The sequence below is a fragment of the Canis lupus genome, chromosome 6, assembly GCF_003254725.2.
Source record: "Canis lupus dingo isolate Sandy chromosome 6, ASM325472v2, whole genome shotgun sequence".
In the NCBI taxonomy this organism is placed as follows: Eukaryota; Metazoa; Chordata; class Mammalia; order Carnivora; family Canidae; genus Canis; species Canis lupus.
The window spans coordinates 67,264,990-67,282,387 of record NC_064248.1 but is presented as its reverse complement, the minus strand read 5'-3'; the positions used below and the strand labels follow the sequence as shown (position 1 = coordinate 67,282,387).

Genomic DNA, 17,398 nt, shown 5'->3' with positions numbered 1-17,398 from the left:
CTTAATTTCCTCATCTGTAAAATGATAGGCATTGTGTGTATGCACTCATGTGTGCAAGAAAGAGGGGAGAGAGAGAGCCAAAAAGGCAGAGAGGATGAAGTTTGATTTAAAACCCCAAAGCTTTACAAAAACACAAACAACAGGTGCACAATAAATATTGGCTCTTAGTTGCTCAATACAGTGGAAGAAATATTATTCCACTAGTCAGATGAATATATTTGGATCTCAGATCAGCTATATGTAAGGTGTTGGCTTAGACAAGCCTGTGAAAGTCCTTTTTATAACCCATGACATGGTAATGTTGTTGCCTACACCACAGAGTTGTTTGAATGAGATAACGTGTATAGGAGTGCTTAATAAATTATAGTTAATTATCGAACTTAGTGACTTATTCTTCTTTAATTATCTTTAAAGAATCATTTCTGACACTTGCATGTAAATGAAATAAACTAATAAAATTATTTTTCATTTTTTGGAGGGGATATAAATACTGACATTATAAAAACTAATATTGGAGAAAAAACATAACTTAGCCAGGTAGATAAATTATTTTGTATGATTTGTTACATCCCATTTCACCATGTCATTTCCTTCTACTTAGAAAAATTACTTCAAAATAAAAATATGATATTAGAACTAAAACTGAATTATTAAAAAGAATAAAAATACAACCAATGCATAGTGCCATTCATGACACAATTTTCTGAAACGTTAACTGTAATAATATCAAATATATTGATTTGTAGTCCACAATCCAGTTATATAAGTAACAATCCATATCTTTGGAAATTGAGTTTTGCTTGCAAATAAAATAAGAGTTAGGAAATAAAAATTTGATGATTTTGTACAAATTAGGTTAAACTTTTCATATACTTTAAAAAATATAAAGGGATTAGAAAAACAATTTATTTATGTGGCACAACTTCAAAATACAAGACATACAATGCTCTGGAGACTAGGGATTTGATTTATTCAATATTAAAAATGTCACTAAAGAAATCTTAACCAGAGATTTCAGTTTTTTAAGAAGTGAAATAATAAAAATAAAAAGCTTGAGCTTGTTGTATAAGAATATATTTCAGTTTTATGTGGAAATTGAATATATAAGTTTAGAAGGTTAATTTTTTAGGGAGGTAGAAATGTACACCAGTGTAATAATTTTCCATTTATCTTTAGGGATCTCCATTTATTTGAACTGTCTTGACAAATTCAACTGTGGATATTTTCAAATTATCTGAAATGTTCTGGTTATATTAAGTGGAAATCAGAATAAAGACCATTTTTCTTTTGTTGTACTGTATATTTTAATGATTTTGAATGTGTGATTGGAGTTTCCACTTGTATTACTAAATAAGGGAAGTCAATGAAACAATATACCTTAAAACCGTTAGGTATTTCATATTCCAAGTTCTGCACGTTTAGTAAAACTTATTACACTAACAATATCGACTCAGTTTGAGTGATGAAATCTGAGGTAGAAAGCACACTGCTTGTTTATGTTTAGGTTAGAGTTTAGCACCTTGTAACCTGAAATTTATTTTAACCTGTAAGTAATAGCAAAAACACCTTGATCAATTTATCTTACTCCTGATGAATGATGGCTATGTTGCTCTTGAGTCATAGAAACAAGTCAGCTGATTGCTCAAAAGGTACAAAAAAATTAGATGCTTTACTGCATTGTACTATTAGAAATCTATTATAATATTATGACAATGTTGTATAAACCCTTAAGTTTCATTTCAAAAGAATTCAATAAAATATCTGTATTTCTAAAAAATAATTAAAGCATGGATTCACTAAAAAACACATACCCTAGTAAATAAGCTATAGCTTTGCTTTCAAGGTCAGTGATTGCTCTATCTCATTATGATTTTGCCTGTGTCAAACAATATAGGTCTCCTTTAAAAGCCATCCTCTCCATTCTTCATTTAAAAAAATCAACACCAACCAACCAAAAAAAAATATTTTGTAGAAATTAGCTTCTCAGATTACCCATCAAGCCAACATGGAATCCTGAATAATCTTCAGAGCCAAGTAGAACTGAATTTGTAGTCCAAATATGGTAAATGCCAGCTCTATGGTTTTGGCTGGTCTTCTTAATTTCAAATTCTATAATAATAGAATTCTATAATAGGGAGATTATATTATAATTCTATAATAAGGGAGAAAATTGTACCTATCTTCTGGGATTATTTTAAGGATTAGGAATAAAATATATAAACTGGTATGTTTGATGCTCAGCAAATAGTAGCTCTAATTCAATATTGACTTAAAACTTCCCTTTTTGCTAGAATCTAAGATAGGCCTTGGACATACAAAGGTTTGGGCAACAGAAAAACAACGAGCCTAGGTGAAAGAAAGGGGGTGACTACTAAAAGCCCTCTTTTGAAGAAGGAGGCTGAGTGGGGCAGGCAGGAAAGACGCGCGCACGCGTGCATACACACACACACACACACACACACACTGTAGTTAAAGCATTATCATAGTCAGATCCAGCACAAAGATGTCTAAGTCATTTATGCAAAATTTCCTTTGCACTTGACCATCTGGGTACCTGGCGAACTTCACAGAAACAAAGATTTTGCTAATCTCAACTGTAGATCTCAAAGTCTGCCTAACTGCAAAGCAAAAAACAAATAAGCAAACACAAACTAGAATCAATATCAAGTTGATGGAAGTGAAAGGAAAGTGCTTATAGCTGATGACCTTGTGGCTGCATGAGTTTTGTAGAAAAACATTGAGTTTCAAGAAGATTTACATGAGTGTTTCTTTTTCAGAATGTTTATTCTAGTAGGCACATGTTTTCATATTGTACAACATTAATGCTCAATTTCATTAGTATATTACAAACCTGCTCTTATACATTTATCATGTAAAACTGCACAGTTTAGCAAAGTACTAGAGCGACTGTTCAAATTCAAATAAGAACACTTCATAGGTAGCTTATTTAAGACCTTCAATTATTTGGGAATCTATAATCAAACTTTTTTTCCCCATTAAGTAGAGTCATTAAGGAAAAATTATATACCTCATCTCACACTAGAAATGCATAAAATAGATTACTATACTGTTCATAATGTATCTCAATTAGTCTGTTTAAAATATGCTTTTCTACTAGAATGTAATGTAATCAGTTGGCAATCATTTTTAGATTTGTGATGGTTAATGTGCACATAGAGCTACAATGGAATCCTTAATTTTCTTTAGAAATATGAGTATTAAAAACAAACTCAATTTATATACATATTAATATATATTTTCAGCATGCACTTAAAATTTCTAACCTAAGAATTTTTGCTCATCCAGATATGTTTAGAATAAGGTAATATATGCCCGAGATGATCATATCGTCTCTCTATTTGTTCTTTCAACATTTACTAGACATTAACTGTATGCCAAGCAATGCATTATTACTTAATTCTCAAATGTCTATGATACAGATGTTATTATAACTTTCACTTTACAAGTATAAAACTTGAAGCCAGGAGAGATAAAGAGGTAAAATGAGTCTCCTATGATCTTATAGCTAGTCAGTATTGGTACCTATTCAGGCTTCTAGAGTCTGTATTTCTAAAGATTGTCCTATGCCCCCTCGCTGGCACTACTTCTGCGGTATCCATCATACACACTTAGTGAGGAGGAGGAGGATGTATCTGTACTGATACTGAATCAGTATCAGTAGTAGTATTAAGAACTACTTATTAAGAATTTTCTCATGGAACTAGTACCATTACAGATAATTAAAATCTTTGACAAACCACATAAACCTGAAAGAGTGTGTAGCTTGATGAGCTGAAGGATTCTAAGCAACCATAGATCAATAACAAGAGATTTTCTTGAATTTACTTTGCACAGAATATTTAATAGTATATTGTATACTGACAAGACAACATGAACTCATAAAATACCTAATGTGATAAGATACACAGCACAAGAAAAATGAGCACAGATTCATTGCTGCCAAGAATAGTCAAAACATGATTTTTATCTTGTACATTTTTATAACATTCAAAAAACATTATGTAAAATAAATTAAATCATAGCCATTTTATTAAGAACAAAGAAAACAAAATATCAAAATAGAAGCAGAAGAAAAAAACCCAACAGAGTATCAAATAATCAATGCATTTTAAAAGGATGATTACTAGATAAAATGTAAATTTATACCCAGATTTTTAATGTTATATATTCATGAATGGAGAATCACACATTGTCATAGCTGTCTTGTACAATTATGACCACTTTTTCACATTCAGTTGTACTTTTTATACTTTTTTTAGATTATCAAATATGTAACACTTTTGAAACACCCATTAGACTTTCCAGAAATACTGATTATCCAGCAACAGAAATTGGAAAATATCTACATTAGGTGGTTCTATGCAAAGGAACTAGAAGTTACTAAATCAAAAACCACATATATATCTGAACTAAGACCTAACCACCACTTATATACCACTGTTATTCTAAAGAAACATACTCTACATTCAATTCAAGCTCATTATTGGCAAAATCAGTTATTTTAGTATACTTATTTTGCAAAATTTTAGAATTATAGGAAATCACATATACCATTAATCATAATTTTGAATAATACTCATTTCTCTAGAAATACTTCTATTATCATTTTTATGGCTTATGTAAGTGTATCTGTAAGTTGGAAAAGACCTTTTAACCTGTGCATCGGGCATAAAATATAGAGGTTTTCAGGTAAAATAAGGGAATGCATATAAAATCAGCATACAACTAAAGATAATTTCTCCCCAGTTAAAAAGTATAGCCTTTTGAAGTCCTTTTACCTTTAAATTACTTATTTATAACAGTTATATAAAATATTGAATGAGTATAGAGTTAAGGTGTTGTGTGGAAGTGTTGTAAGTTAATGTTTATTATCAGTGGTTGATATTTTTCAAATACATGAGAATATCGTTTTCATTGGGTTTGATCCTTATATCTGTAATGTACAGAGGCTTTTAAAGCAACCTCTATCTTGTGAATACAAAAGGGAGATCTTAAATGATTTCAGCAAAGTACCATTGGGAGATAAGCACTATTGCAACCATATTTTTACATTCAGAAGTATAAAGAAGACATACTTCAAGTATATCATGCTGCATCAAATTTTTACTTTCCGTGAACTTATTCCCATCAGCATGAAAACACCTCCAAAGTTTGACCATCCTAAATAACAAAATCCCATAAGCAAACCTACTCCTAACCTCTAATCCCCTCTATCTCCTTGTTCTTTTTCCCTCTTATGGCTAAACTCCATAATAATCATATTTATTGTATTTGAGTCACATTGATTATAGCATGCAGTTAATGTATGTACCACTAAGAAAGGAAAATGCTAATTAAGCTCTGATCAAAGCTTTCTTATCACTTAGAATTTTTATTTTATGTATAGTGGAAGAGCTTTTTAGTTTTTATTTATGTAACAGTAATGAAAATGTAAACAACTGTGACAAAGCTCATGCATAAGCAGGCAATGACAACTGCATAAGAATAGCTGCCTAAGTAGTAATAGACATGAAATGTGATTAATTTTAATATATATCCCAATTCCAGAGATTTAAAATATGAAATAGCACATATCTTAGAGCTGATGAAATATAGTAGGTGTCTATATTCTGTGTCTAGGCATTGTCTCCCTGGCCTTTCTCGAATCTTCTCTAGTTACGCTTTCATCCATGCAACTCCAGCTGAAAATCTCACTATCAATGTTACCAATGATCATGTGTTAAAAATCCAATGGGAGATTTACTTGTTCTATATGCAGTATTTGAAACATGAAATACCTTCTTCAGGCTTTCAGAATGTGGATTCACTTGATCTCTTCCACTTCTCTTATTGCTATTAGTTTCCTTTGCTGCTTCCTTTCTCTTCATCTTTAAATATTGGATTGCCCCGAGTTCAGTTCCTGCAGCTCTTCTTACATCTGCACTCACTCTTCTGGTGATCAAACACAGCTGTGGCTTTAATGAACTAGCTCTAACTGGCAATGCTCACATTTTTACTTTTTATTCAGACCTCTCCTCCAGATTCCAGGATTTCCCAGTTATGAACTTGACATGCCCATCTCCATGTCTTAATGACCTTTCACAGTTAATTTGATCATTTCTCTAAATCCAGCTTCTCCATATTTACTCCCATGTCCGGAAATATCTATCTCATCCTTCCAGTAGCAGACACTAACTTCTGTCTTGTACACTTCCCACCTAATGTGTGAGGAATCCTTATTGGGTCTAATTAAAGATAGAGTCAATATCTGACCACTTCTCATCACTTCTACTACTTCCACGCTTCTCAAGCTGTGGGCTGTTGTCGCCTCAGTTCATCACACGTGCCACTAGCTGGTGTTTTTCTTGACATTCTTGTTCCTTTAGAGTCTATTCTTTTTTTAAGATTGTATTTGTTTATTCATGAGAGACACAGAGAGAGAGGCAGAGACATGGGCAGAGGGAGAAGCAGGCTCCCGGAGGGGAACCCAATGCAGGACTCGATCCCAAGACCCTGGGATCATGACCTATGCCAAAGGCAGATGCTCAACCCTGAGCCACACGGGTGCCCTAGAGTCTATTCTTAATATAAAAGCCAGAATTATCTTTTGGAAATGAAGTCATATCATGCTGTTCCTCTTATTAAAGCTCTCCAATGGCTTTCTCTCACACTCAGTATGAAACACTCTAGTAGCTTCCAAGGCCCCCATAATCTATACCACCAGCACCACCACCATCACCACCTCACTTTTCCCACCTGTTTGTCTTCACCACTTGTCTTTACATACTTGTGTAGATCTCCTCGACTTACTTCAGACACTGCATATAAGCTCTGACCTCAGGACCATTGCATTTGTTTTTTTATTGTTTTTTTTTTTTTCTGCCTGTAACACTTCTGTCCCAGATAATTCTGTGACTGTGCTTTTTTATCTTGTCTTTATTCAAAGCCCACCTACTCAGTGAATAGTTCTGTGACCGTGCAAATTGCCACCAAGATGGACTCTTCTAGGATTTCTAACCTGTATTATTTTTCCACTGAATTTATCACTGTCTCATGAAAGAAGTATGCTATTTTATTTTACATGTATCTCTTCCCTTTGGATTGGACAGGTCTTTTTTTTTTTTTCTTCTTGTTCTTTATTTATTGTAGTATCCTAGTACCAAAAGTAATACTTTACATAATGTAGATACTCAAACACCACTCTTAAATAAATGAGTGAAATATATTTTAGTCCAAAGCCAGACTAAAAAAAAAAAAGGTAATCTTATTATTTAAAAAATAATAAAGAGCAATGACCCCAGTAAAGAGAATAGAGTAAGTATAAATGGTTTTACTACTCTGGAAGCATATATTTAACCTGAACCTTATGTTCCAACTAATTAGAACTGGCACTTGGAATCATGGCTACTATTTTTGAGGTTCATCAATCAAAAGTGATGATAATTCTCACCCCATTTTCTTTGAGTATATCAATATGGTATGAACTATCAGTAAACCAGAGATGAGGATAAAAATATTTTCCCTAATTAATTACTGGTACATTATTACCTGGCACTATAGAGTGCTAAATCATTCCAAGTCAACACTTAGTCTCACTACTTCTGATACCCTATGATTTAGATAATACTGAAAATACATGTATTTGTTACTTCTTGTAGTGTGGTTTAATATCATTGATTCAAGTACCAAATGAAAACTTTTAAAAGGTAATAATCCATTTAAAGTATGTATTAGGAATACAAAAGCAATTGGAATATCTCTGTTTCACATGTAACACAACCAAAGTAATGATGTAAAAGAGAAAGTAAATCCTATTTGTATGTACCAGCACCATGGCAGATTATACTTTGATGGAAAATATTGACATTATTCATATTAATTAAGTGCATCTTATGTGCGTCATGATTTAGTAATTCAGAGTAGAATTTTCTTAAGTCAATTTTAGAAATGAAAAATCTATATGAATTTGTCTGTAAAGGTAAATGCTTCAACCTTAGCATTCTGAATAAAACTGTCTCCACTTTTCTGTTAGATTACTTAAATGCTCTCTGAATTTTTGGTGTTTCCATAATTACATTTTAGATACATTTTTACCTGTTTCATCAAAAGTAAATTAACAGCAAAACAAACATCCTAAAAATGCATTTGATTTTATGTTCTATGAAATTTTAATCACAAAAAATAATAAGCCAGGAATAAAACATTTTTTTCTGAAGTTTTAAATATAAAATGTTAGGATTTTGGAACTCCTTTGATGAATAGCATTGAGATCTGAGCATCATTTTCCCTTGATCTCTACCAAGAACACAGTTAGAAAGGTGAAAAAAGATACTTAAAAGTAATTGTTGATGTTGTTTTCCCTAAATGACCCTTTTATCATCATATCTTACTATCTTAACAGTAATAATAAAACTAGAGAAATAGCGTCCAGGTATCAAACATCTAGTATGAACTAGACACTGGATGGACATGATCCCAAATATTCCAACAAATAGTAACCAAGTAGCCCTCAAAGGGCTACATTATATTATATACATAACATGCCATCTTCAAGGATCTACTATTATCCTCATTCCATAGGTGAAGAAACGGCCTCAAACTGAATGGTAAATTGTATCATTATTCCTAAATCCTTAATGCTTCCTGCATCCATGAACTTTGTCTTGGGACAGTGTCTTTGAATAAAGGGGTGGAGTATATTTTTCTATTCTTTGACCATGAATGACTTGCTTTGGAAAATATAATGTGTGAAATTTTAAGTCTAGGCTTTACAAGGACTGGCATGTATCCACTTCTTGCACCATTGCTATTATAATATAAAGTATACATCTTAGCTTGCCAACTAGTCCGAAATTAATAAGAAAAAAATGGATCGGAGCTGCCACTGCTGATACACAGACCTGCAGTGAGAAGCAGAGCTGCTTAGCTATTATAGGCTGAAAGAAGGATTTCCAGCTAAAGCCAGTCTAAATCAGATGAACTCTAGCTGGCCTAAAAATGTGTGAATTACAGTGGATTATTGTACTTTTAAATGATATTTTGGACAGGATTTTCAAGCAAGACTAACAAATCAATACAAGGAAGTTAACGTTTGCTCAAAGTTTCCCAGCTATTATGTGGTAGAACCAGGTGCTAAACTAAAATGATCTTAATATATCATCTCAACTTCTTAAGCATTATGATTCCTATTGCCAAGTTTTCAAACAATCCAGAGTTCAAAATAACAAATATGAATGTACTCCCGACCATAATCTAAGCCAAATCAGTGCCCAAGACTGATCATACATTTGGATCTTCCTGACACAGACCCAGTTTTCTTCTTTTTCACTATCATAATTACGAAAAGCCCTCCTTGTGCCTTGAAAAGTTCCAGTTATTATATGTTTACCCTAGTGAACACTAATAAATCTAGCGACAAGTTACTGTGTGTTGTCTTTATCCTGATAGGGAATCAAAGGTAAAGAGCTAGTTGGAGAAAGAAAATATGATTTGATGTCAGGGATGAAGGGAAGGGAGGCCGGAGGCAATGTGACTTCAACACCATCTTTCCATCAATTTCCATGTGCTGGGAAACTGAACTAAGAGAAGATGATCAGTTTTACACCTATTGATTTTGAGATACCTAAGGGGGTTGGGTTATTCACATAAAGATGTTTTAATTTTGGATGTTTTAATTTCCCAGTGGGTTGTAGTTGGTAGGAGAACCCATCTGAGAATCTGGAGAGTGAAGTGAGATTGAACCCTGGCCTTAGATTAATAAACTGTATCATTTGGACACAGCAATTAAAATCTATAAACCTTCTTCCATAAAACCAGAAAAACAATAATACACCATTCAACTCATCAGGTTATAAGAATGTTTATGGAATTATTTTACAGTCAGTAACATTAATTTTAGTCTTAAACACTATTGTTGCAGTAATGAGAGCCACTGAAGTTTACTATTACAATTATATACTTATAATTTTTATATTATATATTTACAAGTTTACAAAATTGTATATTTGTAATTATAATATATATTTAGAAGTTTACAAATGTATATTTACAATTACAATAATATATTTAATTCTGGCACATTATTTTTAGATTAAAATGTGAAAATGAAAATCCATAGTCTGATTATCCATGAGCAGTAAACATTATCCTTATAGATAATATTAAGACTGTGTATATAGTCTCTAAAAGTAGTACTTATACTTAGTAAGATAAAGGAAAAATCAACTAAATTATAATGAAACAGCATTTATTGGGAACCAAAGCATGTATCTCACTGGTATCTGTGAAAATACTTGGCTTTAACCATGTTTAAATATTTCCTTTTTGTGTTTTGATTATCTTTAATATCATTAACCCATGATAACTAAAATAGTTTACCTTAGGACTTCTGTTTCTGGGTATGATTAAATAGTTTGTATCACATAAACCCTTCCATTAAGGACTAATGAAAAACTGGATAACATTTCTTTAAAAAATGGAGAACACTGAAGAACAAACAAGATAGGCAGGATCTGGGAGGTTATTATCCTATGAAGAATGGAATACACAGAGCTGAGTCCAACTCTTTCTACCACTTTCCATCTGGAGAGATCTCTAATTCCTAACTTGAAATATAGAAACCATGCAAAGAGTGAAAGTTTACAGCGGCACCTGGAGAGCTCAGTCATTTGAGTGTCTGACTCTCGGTTTTGGTTGAGGTCATGATCTCAGAGTGGAGGGATTGGGTGCATCAGGCTCATGCTCAGTGTGGAGTTGGCTTCTGTCCTCTCCATCTGACACTCTCCCTACTCACTCTCTTTCTCTCTCTCTCTCTCTCTCTCAAATAAATAAATAAATAGATAGATAGATAAATAAATAAATATTTTTTTTAAAGAGTGAAAGTTTACAGATCTTAGCAGCCTCATTATGAAATTCTAAACTGGACAGTAGCCTGATGCCAAGAAACTAAATAGAAAATAACTTTTGAAGGGAAGAAACAAACAAAAACAAACAAAAAACACATGAAATAAGCTGAATTTTCCAAAGATTCCCAAACTGAAAGAAAGATAAATTGTATTTCAGGAACTACTAAAAAAAAAGAAGCTCTAGTAAAAACATCAGGCTTTCAACTGTGACCCTTGAAAGATAATGTTCTGAGAGTAAAACCAAACAGGACAAATAGACAACTCCTCAGAAGGCTTAAAATCCTACCATCTGTCCCTTTGACTGAGTCAGCTTGAGCTATTTATTTATTTAGTTTTATTGTGGTAAAATACATATAATATACAATTTACCACCTTAGGACTTCTTTGAGTGCAGCCTAATAGTATGAAATGCATTCTTAGTGCTGTGCAACCATCACCAAAATCCATCTCCATAACTCTTCTTCTTATAAAACAAAAACTCTGTATCCATTTAACAATAACTCCCCACTCAACTTGATTTTTTTTTTTAAATTAAAGAACAAAAGAAGTTGAATATTGCCTGGTAATAGATAATATATTTTCGATCTTCTATAATCTTACATATCAATTCTCAGCACTTAATTTAAAAAATAAATAAGGCATACCACTTTGGAAAAGTCTTCAGCAGGGCTCACTTAAACTTATCAGGGGGACGCCTGGGTGGCTCAGTGGCTGAGCGTCTGCCTTTGGCTCCTGGTGTGATTCCTGGTCTGGGGATCAAGTCTCACGTGGGTCTCCCTGCAGGGAGCCTGCTTCTCCCTCTGCTTATGTTTCTGTCTCTCTCTGGGTCTCTCATGATAAATAAATAAAATCTTAGAAACAATAAAAATAAATAAAACTTAATATGTACAATCCTATGGGCAAGAAATATCCAACAAAATTGCTTTCATATGTGAACTGGAAGACACATTCATAGATATTCATAGTGGAATCATTAAAGCAGTCTCAGCCAAACTGTAAACAACCCAAATAATCATTAACAAAACAACAGATAAATAATTCTTATATATTCATATGATGGAAAACTAGTATGCAATGAAAATGAATGAGCTTTTTCTATATGAACAACATGGATGAAACTCACAGACCTAACACTCAGCAGAAGGTAGATGCAAAAGAGTAGATACTGGATGACTCCACTCCTGCTGCTCAGGAACAGACAGAGGTGATCTACGGTAATAGACGTCAGAGGAGCGGTGCCACTGGGACAGAGTAGGAAGGAGCACAAGGGAGGCTTCTGAAACTTTGTTAATGTTCTGTTTCTGGCCTGGGTAGTGGTCCACAAACATGCTTACATTGCAGATTTATCAAGTTATATGTTAAAGATTTGCAAACTTTCCTGTGTGTTATGCTTCAAAAAAAAAATGACTAGAAATGTGCATAAGACAGCATTTTTCACTCGCCTATCTGATATACCAGATATTATTGCATAAAAACTATCTGATATTTGCACATTAGGTAAATGAAATGGAATGATGCATTTAAACACACATAAGTTGGAATTCACTGTAAAAAGATAATAAATGTTTTATAAATTTTTCTTGGGCATTTAGGCATCTTTTTGGTTTATTTTCAGTGACTTTCTCATTTTTTTACCTTTTATTTCTAATTGAACCATAACAAATTATTACTTCTCTGTTTATATTTAAAATGTCCACATGGTGCTTACTCTGTGTTAGACACTGTTTTAAGCACTTTAGCTATTATTTATTTATATTATTTGACTTAATCCTCGCTGTGACCACAAATACTTATGCATGTAAACATATATTTTAACAATATAATATATATGCACATGTATATGTTATTTTTATGTATGTGTATGTATACTATTATATATCTGTATGTATACACATGTAATATATATCTGTATATATGTTCATCTATTCCTCTCTACATATTGTCAACAGTACAATTGTAAACACATAAAACCAATTATAAAAAAATATGCATTTATCCCTCGGGTAAAAGGGGATCCTGGGGACACCTGGTGGCTCAGTGATTGAGCGTCTACCTTTGGCCCAGTGATCCTGGAGTCCTGGGATCGAGTCCCACATCAGGTTCCCTGCATTGAGCCTGTTCTCCCTCTGTCTATGTCTATGTCTATGTCTCTGTCTCTGTCTGTCTGTCTGTCTGTCTCTCTCTCTCTGTGTCTTTTATGAATAAATAAATAAAATCTTTTAAAAAAGGGGGGGGTGTCCTGATTTGGAAATACTCTGATTTGGATAATCTAATTTTTTAGATTACCTTTGGATTCCAATTTAAATGCTGACTTTTATTTTTTCAAGATCAGTTTATCTCTGTCAAATGACTCTTTAATTTCATACTTATCAAAATTTATCTTTATACCTTTATATTTATATTCATTTGTTTGTGTAATCTCTATCTCTGTATACCTAGGGTCTAGAATTCTACATACCTAGGACCTAGCATAGTTTTTTTTTTTTTATTTTTGTTTGGTTTGGTCTTGGTTTTTGCTTAAAGGTGGTATTCAGATCATTTATTAAATGAAATAATAAGGGAAAAAGTAAATCAAAACAGAAAATCTGAAAAATTTTGTGGTGATATCACAAAGTTCATTAACTTGTTAGGTTTAAGATACTTAAATTTGAGGAGTTTTACCATAGGTAATCACAGAGAAAACTTATTACATTATATTTTCAGTTGCTTGAATATCCAGATCTCATCCAATCGGAAAAACACATTAAAAAACATAAATTTTAAGTCTGTTTTTCTCAAGACATAGGGATTGTGAACTTGATAATCAGTGTATGACAGGTAAAAATTCTCAAAATAAATCTTCAGGAGCAGCTTAAAGAAATACGTACTTTAGACAATAGTGTATGTGAGGAGATTGTCTGAGCATGGCTTGAATACAGCTACTCACTCCACTCTCAACTTCAGTCTCTCTTTCCCTGAGTCACAGTAACTCCTGGGGACCAAGATCAGCTTTGGATTCTCCACCAGGAAATTCGGTGGGACTTCCTCTCTTTTTTCCTTGTGCTGGGCAAAGGCCTAGGAGGAACCTCTGGACACGTGAGTAGAACATAAAAGAGGGAAAACACAGGAAGATATTGCCCCAAAGATATGGGAATAAGAAAGGCCTTAGCATAAGGCTTCTGTGGACATGTCTAATCTTAGTGGCAATAGCACAAATGGTGTTGAAATGCTGACTGACCCAGCTCCCTGAGGCTGTCACCTCTGATTATAGAAAAATATATATGGAAAAATTCTAAATATTAAGACATAAATGATTCATCTTAGAAAAATACTTACCACTGATTAGCAATAGATTAATACCTTTAATATAGGGAATTATCTTATATATTGTCCAAAGAAAGATAAATTATATAATAGAAAAATGAATATGATTTGTCCAGTGAAGTATAGGTAATTCACTGAAGAGCAAACCCAAAAGGGCATAAAATTTAAGTTAATTGTTCAAATTTGACAGTATTCAAGAAAGTGCTAAATAAAGTATATGATATATCATTTTATGCTAATCCAAATGTCTGAAAACTATTAAAGCTGGTGTAATGTAGACTTTACAGGTTTAAGGTGAAAAACTGTGTTTAAACAAAATTAATGTTAAAATAAAAATTGTTTCTTATATCACAATACCATTCTGGGGATTGGAAGATATTCAATTTTCAGATATGGAGATGGGAACACAAACAATCACACATGAAATAATTTTTTGGTAGAAGCATTGTTCGAAATGGCAAAACACTAAAAATAAGTATGCTTATTAGCTGAAAAACGAATAAATTTTGGTACAACTCCAGGGAATATTATAATTCTATTAAAAGAATGAGCTGAGCTATGGTAGTTCCATAAAATGTTTAGAGAAAAATAAGCTTCATAAACATGTATAGAAATGACTCCATTTCTGTTAAATACTTAGAGTTTATGCCTTTGTTTGAGTATATATATATATTTTTTCAATATACAATTTGAAAGAAGGAGAGCTGTTCTTGTGTTGATGTAGGTGGAGAACAGGAAAATTGATAGTGAGCAGCTACTGATAAAAGTCACATAAAACTAAATTAAACAAAGAGCAATAAAATATAATAAAGACCTGTGATGTCTGTGTGGCTCGGTTTGTTAGGTGTCCAACTCTTGATTTCAGCTCAGGTCCTGGGATCAAGCTCCACAGGCTCTGCACTCAGTGGAGTGTCTGCTTGAGGATATTCTTTTTCTAAAATAAGTAAATAGTCTTGTTAAAAATATATAATAAAGACCTACCCATCACAAAATGAGCCCAGCGTATATGGTTGTATGTATATGATTAGCCCTTAGTATCTGGTTTTTGTCTTGTCCATCTTTCTAGCAATAGCCAGTTTCTCTTTGTCCACAAAATCTATCTTTTTCAAATACTGCTAGTGAGTAGGGAAAGGATTGGGATATAGGCAGGGAGAGGTAGGAGGCCCCCAAGTAGGCTCTGGAACTATTCCTGGCATGTGGATGGAGACACTGAGACAGGAAGACAAGAGATGAAGGAACAAACCAGACCACCCCATCCTGGCTATCACAAGATATTTTTATGGTGGCTCCATTGTAACCCCAGAAAATGTCCAGACCTCAAAGAAGAAGCCATTAAGGATGGTCAAACCAAGACGTCATAAGAATTTCTAGGCCACGACCTTCCTAGTCAGTTGTCAGTGAAAGACTGCTACTAGAAGCCCACCGTGGCGACACATCTCACTCTCGAGAGCTCTTCCTTCACTTGATGAACAACCACTTCATCCTTCTGTGTCCATGAGACTCATTCTTCAACCCTGTGAGACAAGAACCCTGTAACAAAAGCACCCTACCAATTTTCTTTCTTTAGTTTTCATCATCATTTTTTTTCTCTTTTCCCAATTTCCTTTGAGACTCTTCTTACCTCCAACCACACCCTATCTCCACTTAGAGCAAAATTCAAGTTCTCCAGCACATTACCAGATATGCTCTTGTTAAATTCGGAAAGGCCTTCCTATTGATAAATCCAATGACTCATTTTCTATTTGATCAGTTAATACTGTTTAATTTATTCGGTCATTTCTTTTTGTCAAGCACTTTTTTTTTTCTCTCTCTTGGGTTCCAGGACTGAATGCTTACTAATATATTGTCTTTTGATCTGGCAACTCCTTCTGCATCTGACTATATTTCCAACACTGGAGAATTCCAAGCTAAAATGTTCGACCTATTGTCTTTACTGCTGATACCCATTCTCCTGGTTATCCATCTATTCCTCAGGCTTAAAACAACTTCTCCATCTCAGTTTTGACAATGCTATCATTTTATCCCTGCTTTTGCTTTTTTCCCCCCTTAGATACCATATTTAATCATCAGTAAATCCTATATATCATACTTTCAGTAAAAATTTATGATCTGACCACCTTCCATATTTCCACTGCCACCAGACTTTTAGAAGTCAATAGTTTGCAACATCTATTAACTAGTCTGCTCTTCCACATTTCAGTTCTGTCTGTCAGTGGATGGAGTTGCCAGATGTGTCTCTCTGTGCTCAACTTCTAGGCTTGCCTCTCTAGGCTTCCCATCCGCTTAAGTGCAGTAGCCAAAATCCTTACATTGGTTTATAGTGTTGTGTCCTATCATCTTCCCTCTTCCCCATTTTATTTTTATCCATAGTTTTTTTACTTCCATAAACATAACATATTTTCCTTTTGATTTTGGTTATTGTCTGCTTTCCATTTTAGAATGGAGCATAAGGAGGATGACTTTTTCATACGTTTCATCCTCTGTTGTTAAACCATGCATGACACGTGGTCGGTAATTAATAAGGATTTGTTTAGAGAAGAAACAAAGGAGTAATACTACCTAAAGTATGTGTTATCATAAAAGTATATATATGTGTACAAAGGAACATTAAAAATAAAATAAAAACAAATGTCTATATAGAACCTTCTATAATTTCCATACCTTAAAAATAAAATATATTGATCTAAGGAAGATACGTAGTAACAGTTTGGTATTTTAGAGAAACATAAGAAAATAGATTAATTTGGAACCTTTGAGAGATTTTGAACAATATGAAGAAATTACTGTTATCTGAAGTTTTATTTTTTTATCTGAAGTTTTAAAAGGTTATGGATTTTTAAAGTTTTTAAAAGGCTATATATAAAATAATCTTAGAATGTTTTTACTATTTTAAAGTTTGCTTTCAAATATCCATTAGCATATTCTCCATATTCTTTATTCCTAGTAAAGTCAACAAAAGTTGTTTTGTCTATTATGAAAGTTTGAAGTAATCATCATGAATTTAACTAATAATGGGACCTTCATTTTTATAGATTTGAAAATATACAATGAAACTTGCCCATAAGCACACTCTTCTTATTATGTTTTGGAAGCATCTCTATGTGAAACATAATTTTTTTGTTTTACTTTTCAAATAAAAAGTACTAAATTTTTTAATTTAAAATGATCAATAACTAATAGGAATATTACAT

The 17,398-nt window shown here is 33.0% G+C and overlaps 2 long non-coding RNA genes across 8 annotated transcripts in view; one reads left to right on the top strand and one right to left on the bottom strand.

The window, feature by feature from the left end:
* LOC112641006 (uncharacterized) overlaps positions 1 to 17,398 on the top strand; it is an 87,284-nt gene that overhangs the window by 5,686 nt on the left and 64,200 nt on the right. The window lies entirely within an intron of this gene.
* LOC112641008 (uncharacterized) overlaps positions 1 to 17,398 on the bottom strand; it is an 85,290-nt gene that overhangs the window by 29,033 nt on the left and 38,859 nt on the right. The window contains exon 3 of the long non-coding RNA XR_007411574.1: positions 15,022 to 15,141. This is a non-coding gene — a long non-coding RNA (uncharacterized LOC112641008). The remainder of the gene's footprint in view (positions 1 to 15,021; positions 15,142 to 17,398) is intronic.